The 8,717-nt window shown below is 45.7% G+C and overlaps 1 long non-coding RNA gene across 1 annotated transcript; it reads left to right on the forward strand.

Annotated features, from left to right (window-relative positions):
- Positions 1 to 6,829: 6,829 nt before the first annotated feature.
- On the forward strand, positions 6,830 to 8,458 carry LOC142803362 (uncharacterized). The gene is made up of 3 exons (XR_012894075.1): positions 6,830 to 6,905; positions 6,994 to 7,110; positions 8,207 to 8,458. It is a non-coding gene; the product is annotated as an uncharacterized LOC142803362 (long non-coding RNA).
- The last annotated feature ends 259 nt before the right edge of the window (positions 8,459 to 8,717 follow it).

The raw sequence follows: 8,717 nt of genomic DNA on the forward strand, positions 1-8,717 counted from the left end.
GGGTGGTGGTGGTGGTGGCGTCTGTCGAAGGAAGTGTGATGGGGTGGCGTTTTGGCGGGGACGGGGAGGAGCGTTGTGGCGCATTGCAGCGGCGTAGCACATAGCTTCCGGCTCGGGCAGTGGTGCTTGGGGAATAAGAAGCGATTGCCGAACTTCTTTTCGCACATTGTCGGCGATCGAATCCACTTGAGGCTGCGCCGAAGGCAACAGCTTGCGCAGCTCTTCCCGCACGATCGCTCGGATCGTTTCACGCAGATCTTCGGAGTTACTGGCTTGAGCAGCAGCGCATTCTGGAGTCAGGTGACGATGATACTGTCGGGTGCGCATGTCCAGGGTCTTGGACATGCGCAAATTGGGAAAATTCTTGGATGGTGTTCGGTGGATTTCTCATCAGTCCCGCGAAGAGCTCCTGTTTGACCCCTCACATGAGGAAACGAACTTTTTTCTCCTGAGGCATGTCTGGTCAGCGCGACGGAATAGGCGGGTCATTTCTTCTGTGAAAATGGTGACATTTTCATTTGGTAGCTGAACCCGGGTTTCTAATAAAGCAGCGGCCCTCTCTTTGCGAGCGACGCTCGAGAACGTTTGCAGGAATGCGCCGCAGAAAACATCCCACGTTCGGAGCGTGAACTTCCGATTTTCGAGCCAGGCCCTTGCGGTGTCTTCCAAATAGAAGAACACATGACGGAGCTTTTCGTCATGGTCCCAGTGGTTGAGAGCGGCCACACGGTCGTATGTTTCTAGCCAGGACTCCGGGTCTTCGAACGATGACCCATGGAAAATTAGTGGTTCCCTGGGATGATGCAAGACCATCGTGGCCTGGGATGCTGCGGTTGTCATTGTCGCTGCAGTCGTGGTCATGGCCTTGGTCTTCCGCGCCTTGTCTTGTAGAAGCCCGTACTCCGGTGGTTGCCCTTGCTGTCGGCGGCTTGTTCACTGCTCCTGGTTGGGGTCGGTGTCTTCTCCGCGACGTGGGCTGGGTTCACGGCTTAACGGGGGCGTCCGGTACATGAACGAAGCAGCACCTCCACCAGATGTCACGGGGTCGTGACGTGGCCGAAGACAGGAGACTTTATGTTGGAATTTAACTGTTTATTTAGGCAAACCTGTGCCCGGTAAACGGAAAATTCGATTACAGTAGCAGTATTGCACAGATAGCAGTGAACGGAGCGTCGGCCGTCGATCAACTACTCACAAGCGGCGAAGCGCATCGGCATTTATACTGTTGCTGTCGAACGTTCTAGCGTTATCGCTGGCGGTGGCGTAGGTTCCAGAATAATCTGTACAGTTCGCAGAGTAGGCGTGATTTTATCGAAATGATACACTACAGTCTGGAAGCTTCTGGAAAACTGCAGGCGTGGTTTGCGCTGATAATTGTGTAGTGTTTTGGGACGATAACAAAACTTGAGAAATGGAACGTGGCAATATTCCACAGCTTCGTCCCCTTCTAGCCTACCACTTTGAGCTGTAGTTGTAAACCTCTGCTCTAGGCTTGTTTCATTCCTTAGGGAGTTTAGATGGTTCCAAAATTTCGTAGCTGCTTTTCTGTCGTTTTATGTACTTCTGCCAGCCACTGAGCACATTTTCTTCTAATCTTTTCTTTGATCAGAAGGAATGCTTCGCTTCTAGAGCTTAGAAAGATGTCCCATTTTCTTTCAACATCATCTGTCAGTTCACCCCACTGCTTAGCATGTTTGTGTTCCCTAGAGGCTTCCTGACGTTTTGCTATGGCTCTCTTCCTCATTCCATCAACCCTTGGGCTTGTGTCTTCTTTTCCGGGGTGACTTGTCACGTGCCTTAGCAAGCTCTAGCTCAAACAGTCTAATTAAATATGTGTATGTCCACACTATTTTATTATCCTCAGTGATTACTTTCTCAATTTGTTTAGTAGCAATTGCTATTTGCCTTTTGCTCGTTGCTCATCTTGTCTCCTTCCCACTTTCACTGCTCTTCCAAAACTTAGCTTGATACGTTTGTGATCACTACCCAGACTTCTGGAGCCACGTTCATTTATGTGCATTCCCCTGAGCTTATCGTACATCCTATGTGACATCAGTGCGTAATCTATCGTTGACTGCAGCCTTCCTACCCCCCATGTTATTTGCCCTTCACACATCTTAGTACTGTTGCAAAAGATCAAATCATGCCTTTCACACATATCTATGATCATTTTGCCTGTTGAGTCAGTATACCCATCTATATCTTCTATGTGCGCATTCATATCTCCTAGTTTCATTTTTCGCACTCTCCTACTAATTCCTCAACGTCCCTTGATATACACTCGACCATTGCCTGGTTTTCCTTTTGGCCTTTGCTCCCGTCCAAGTGTACAACAAACCAAGGAGTGTCATTTGTCCTGCCACTTTCCTTTTTAGCCATAACTGTTCCTTGCACTCCTGCTTGACCCTTTGCCAGTCTGTACTTTTATAAATAAATGCCCCAATACCACCCCCTTTCTGCTGCCTTCTGTTCTATTACAATATTCCCATACGTAGTTCGGATTGCAAGGTGGTTGCTCCATGTCCCGAAGATGTGTCTCCACAACCCTATATACCATCAGTTCCTCCTGCCTCAACTGGTCTTCTATCTCTTCCAACTTTAACCTATTCCTGCCACCCTGCATGTTAATATAGCCTATGCCAGACTTAGCTCGGCCCTTGTGCTTACATCGATTTCTTCTCCCACGGACTCCGTGTGGCTCGAATATTTGTGCCCCTTTAGAACCGTCTTCGGCTACACTGTTGGCCTCAGAGCTCTGGGCAACTCTAAAAAAAGCGGTGGCTTGACGACCCATCCTATTACCAACCCTCCTTCCCGTCGCACCGCTGTAGTGAATGCCATCCTGTGCAAAGGGGCGAGCGCCGGGCTCGTGCACGTCTTGGTTCACCTCCATTACGCTGTATCCGAGTTGCCGGCTCATACCCTTGATCACACAGTTGGCCTCCACTACCCTCCTTTCAATCCCACGAGACTGCCCCCAGACCTCTGGGACTGTGCATATGGTCACATGCACACTCCCAGAGGCTTCTCCGAGCTTACGCATCCTATCCTTTAACTGTCGTTGAAGGTTCTGATCCTTGCCCTTCTACACATCATTGAGCCCAGCATAAATAATGACTAGATTTTTGCCCTCCATGCTGTCCTCTGCAACCTCCTGAGCTTTGGCCAGTGCATCCACCATGCCCTTCCCTGACTGGGCCTCCACCCTCACTCTCCCATCTTCCATCACTGTCTTGAAGACGCCATCCCTAACCGTGGCCACTTTGGGGTCCCCCACCACCAGGACCCTTCTACGCTCCTATCGCTGGCTTCCTGTTTGTGATGGCGCCCCTGTTTGCTTCACCTGTTTCTCTCTCTGCCATTTGTCCTGTGTTCCTGCCCTGCTCGAGGACTGCCGTGCCACCGAGCAGTATGTTCTCGGGGCCTCCCTAGCAAAAGTTCTGATAGAGGTCTGAATCAGTCTGATACAGTTTCCTGTAAGTTGTACCAGTCTGGTACTAGACACACACAAAGTCTTACCAGTTCTTATAGACATTCATATCAGTCTGATACATTTTCTTACCAGTGCTACCAGTCTCATATCAGACTGATACACAGTCTTACCAGTGCTACCAGCTTTTGAATAAGTTTGATTGGTCATTTTTATGGCATATATTAGTCTTTAGAGTTTTAGTCTTTTGTTAATTTATCGGATCTTCAAGATGCATTACTGACATTTTAACGGTACTTCTTTTTTTTAACACACTGCCCACATATATGTCATTGGTCATTTCTGCATGTATATTAGTGTATCAGTGTTTTCTATTGAACACTTGACGACCATTGTGTGAAATATTATGATGACTCAAAGAGTGCAACTGGCAGCTTTTGGGTGCGTAGAATAAAATGTACAATGTTTCATGGTGGTGCATAATTGACAAACTGAGCTTTAAATATGCAAAGCAGCTTTCAGCCTAGATGAACGCTTTATTCTGTGTACGAATGGGATTGCAGGTGCCAGATAGCAACACAGTTAATGCTGACAATGATAGATGACGTCTAGAAATTTCAAGATACTAGCCTCGAAAGCTTATCAGATGACAGTATAAACATAACTTGAAACAATACAAACAAAACTTCTCATCACAGAGCAATACTAACATAATTTCTAAATTTTAAGTTATAGGGCCAGTAAACATTCCAAGGGAGATAACTTAATAATCAGTCCACTACTGTGAAATGAGCATGCTGATACATAATTTTTCGAAACGGCGGGGACTCGAAAGCCTCGGGTGGTGCTGCAGTTTCTCCCTTTCACAACACAAGCCAACCCCAGCTGTCTCTCCCACATAGTGCTTTGCCTTTAATGACGAGCCACTACATTAGTGTCATAATCCATACTGAATGAGATAATTTAAATAAACAATGAAATGCTCCTTTGAGTAATCATTAATTGACCTCATCATCAAAACTTAATGCCTCGCAAATCCACTGCCAGAAATATTTCAAAGCAAGTTGAGGGGTTGATTGCGCCCTTCAACCGCTTTCTTTTTTTTCTCGTCGGTCCCAACAAGCTGTACCGAAAACTACAGGGAGGAATGGCAGTAAAGAAGTGCGATATGTAAGCACACATTATGAGCTAGAGGATGCTTGAAGAAACACAGTAGCTTTTTCGTGTTGCCATTCCCATGTGCGAGTGTGACTATGCAATGTTAGAAGATTTTGGACAGCAGTGCCAGCATGTGGCAGCACACTGTGGCAAGAAGCACATTCGATTAAAAAGCTGCTCTTGATTTATTTTGGCTGTAGGCCAATAGCATGCTTTCAGTTGTTTTACACCACATACAGGCATCCGAAAATTCGAAGTGAGCACAGTCATCTATATGAAAAATGTCACTTGCAGCTGCATGATTTGGCTGATATGTTGATAGCAGCAGTTGTTATTCACAGGTGTGTCTTTTCACAAAGCCCAAGCGGTGGCACATACCTGCTATATTACTTGCCTGTAATCCTCACAAGATTAATAAATCAAAAACCATGTACTAATTAAGGCTAAAGCATTTGACTGCAAAACACACACACGCACACGCGCACACACACACACACACACACACACACACACACACACACACACACACACACACACACACACACACACACACACACACACACACACACACACACACAAAGAAGCTGCCTACCATGAGAAAAGTTCAGTTGTGAAGAGAACAACAATATAAAGGATCGAGCCAACATTTAGTTGTCCTACCTTGCTAAACTCATATTAGACTGGCTATATATGTCACAAGTTTTAAACAAGTTTGGTACATCAGCAACATAGCAAACACATCCAACTTTCATGTGCAAACACACTGGTTACATCCTTCAAGCACAACTTTTTTTCTCTGTTTCTGAGCAAATACCAATGTGAGATGGGTTCTTGAATAGTTTTGATGTAAGCCTCACACACATGAGCACACACACAGAGCCTGGCAGTTTATTAACATGCACCAGTGTAAAATACATGCCATTGTTGCATTTAAAAAGTGTCGCTCATGCCAACATTGTCGCGAGCTGCATCTGCAGTCCAGTCGGAATCGCTGAACGAGTTTTCCTCGAAGCCGTAAGTTTCGTCGGGATCAGGATTTTCATTGCTGTCACCATGCGCATCACTCAGACTTCACGTGTCGAAGGCCGCTACTCCAGAACATCAATCACCAGCTAAAGACTGAGGAATGCTCTTGCTGAGTGTAGCTGGTTGGCCGACAGCGCCTCCACCGCTCCTTGTCCGAGGTACTACATATTACGATCCAGGCTCCAAATAGCGTTTTTTTTTTCTTCTTTTTGATCGAGGCTGTGGTTGAGTTGAATCCATCTCTCGTCGAACTTGACACAAACTTCAAGTAGCGCGCTTGATGGTGTCCACGCAAAGTGAGGCTGCGGGACTGATAATAAGTGAACGGGTAAAGATCGATTACATCGACCAAGGCTTCACATTCACAACCTGCTTGCTGTGCCTTGAATGTTAAGCACGCGGTGCAGATTTTGTCATAAACTATAACATGTGCCGCGAGATCACGGCGCGAGGTAGTGACGCTACAGAACCCCTCGCTTGGTGAAGGTGTATTGTACTGTGGTCGCCACGGAGGAAGGTGGTCGTCGCCATGGTGGTCGCTGACTGCCATTATGGTTAGATGATTGTAGCCCACCTTTCCTTCCTCCGTGTTGTAGCCTTATTAATGTGATAGATAAATGGATGAATGGATTGATATGGCTGTACCACAGAACACCTACCAATGGCTGTACCCTTTAAATTGGGCGGCGGCTAACGCCACCTAGCCTAACCAACGCGAATATGGCGACACAGCGCATGATTTCTGAAATTGCCGCTGCGCGCCCGTCATTGCGCATTTGCCATCTCGGAGGCCATGCACAGCGTCACCATTTCACAGTAATTGCATTCATTGTTTATATATTATTTGCTGTGAGCTCTAAAAAAACTACCCTCTAAGGTTCTAAAAACATGAAGTAAATGTTTCGCAAATAAATATTTTTGTTTTCAAAAACTAAATTGCGTTGTGTTGAGGAAGGAGTCGTGGACTCGTGGTTGCATAAACTACTTGGGATATCCACAAATGGCACCGCTATCATCATCAATAGCAAGTTCGTGGCGGCCTTGGTGCGTGTGTAGTGCATGTGAACATTGTTGCGTCTCTTAATTGCTCAGTATCGCGCCTGTACACTCGAAATTCTTCAAGATGTTTGGTTTCGCGATGATAATTAAAAATTAATAGTCCCGGTAAGTGCATGTAAGTATATCAATCCGAAGGATACAGGCAATCTTGATCCGCACAAGTGGTACCGGGTGTTCTGGAAGGATAACACACACTGCGGCCACTATCACGCTCAAGTGATTAAGCTTTACGGTAAGTCCGCGCCTATTGTATTCTCAATAAGAAAACAAAGAGGAAGAAGCAGTCGTTCTGAAGTTATTTACTGGTCATATTTTCTTAGGCACCGAGGATGATGCAAGGAATGCAACAGAAAAACGACCATCCATTCCGCAGACCCGATTGGGACTCCTCCAATAGCTGCAGTTCAAATGAAGTGGACAATGAGTCGTTTAAAAAAGTAAGTTGCAATTGGTCACACTGCAGCTGATATGCTACTTGCAGCGTAATTATTACTGACAGCCAAGTTTGGCTATCGTTGACATTGCGGCTGATGTGCTACTGCGGCGCAATTACAATCGACAGCCAATTTTGCTCTGCACGTGGTGCCGTGTCACACATGAAGCACCAATGCTCTGATATACTCCCCGCCCCCTTAACGAATATATCAGAGCATCGCTGCTCCACTACTGCGCGGGCGCCGGAACGTCGTATTGAAGGTGTTAGTAAAGTTGCAGTATGCTGAAGAGCTATTTTATTTTATTCTATCGTGGTATGAGCGCAGCTTAGTCACATTTTTTTGTACAATTGACTGGTTTAAAATTATTTTTGCTTGTGCGGATTTACGCTCTATTTGTGCTTGCGAATTAGCAGTGAAATTTGTGTGTTGGGTTGTCTGCAGTTGTAAGAAACACGACGTCAAGCTGCTGTTAAGCAGAAGACAAAGCACGTCAGCAACCGTTTTAAGAAGCAGCAGGGAGGCCTGCTGTTTGCTAATGCTGAAAAAAAGAACAGAGAAAGAGCTTCTGAAAGAAGTGAATATATATGCTCAGGGCTCAAAATACAAAAGCATTAGAAAGAATAAGCCTACTGGAAAATGCCCTTTGCAGCGAAAATTTCCAAACAGGTTTATCATTTCTTCATAAGCTGTTGTAACGCACTGCTGCTAGGGTTGTATGCAGCAGCAAGTTGCCCTATTCTTATAGCGTGCAATTTTGCTGAAAAGCAGAATGCAATGTAAGCTCATGGGTGGCATGGATGCATGCATGTTTTTCTAATCACTTGAAAATGTGCTTTTACAACTTTCGCAGTGTGGTGGGTATTAAAAAGAACACCACTTGGTCAAAATTTCTTGAGCCCTCCACCACGGCATCTTCTATAATCACACCATGGTCTTGAGACGCGACATGCAACGTATCATTACACTTTAATTGCGTATCTCAACTCCATGCTATGTTTATCATATATATTATTTGACCATGCACACCTAGGATGCTACTGTGACAATCAAGGGTGCAATATACTTTATTTCTGCACACTCTACTTTTTCATTGCAGCAAAGAACCTTGTCCTTTGCGGGTGTTGCAGCCGCAAGCCTCAAAAACAGAAATGACTTGCACCTTTGCCACCACTATGTGCTGCCACGCTGGAACCACCACAGCCACCACGGACAGCCCTGAAGTAGCCCACTCAAGTGTGAGGGAGGCTGCACCGCTTATCAATTATGTGCCCACTGACAGAGAGGTATCATAAAACTCTAGTATGCTTTGTCTTGAAGATATATTGCTTTGCTTTAATGAGAAAATGTGCATTGATAAACTAATGTGTGCACATCATCTTTGACTTGTTTTATAAGTTTACGGAGCGAAGGAATTGCCGTTCCCAAGAGGTTGTACAATCACCCCATGGGCTTGAAAAGACAGACCCGCTTTGTTCGTGAGGCGGCCGTTACCATTTTTTATACAACAGGCCAAGTCGGTAGAAGTGTTACTGGTGCAGCCTCCAATAGGTCTAAAGTGGAGGCGAAATCTCCCTAGGAGAAAGAAACATATGCTGTGTTTTCAGGTA

Source organism: Rhipicephalus microplus, chromosome 3 (assembly GCF_043290135.1).
Source record: "Rhipicephalus microplus isolate Deutch F79 chromosome 3, USDA_Rmic, whole genome shotgun sequence".
In the NCBI taxonomy this organism is placed as follows: Eukaryota; Metazoa; Arthropoda; class Arachnida; order Ixodida; family Ixodidae; genus Rhipicephalus; species Rhipicephalus microplus.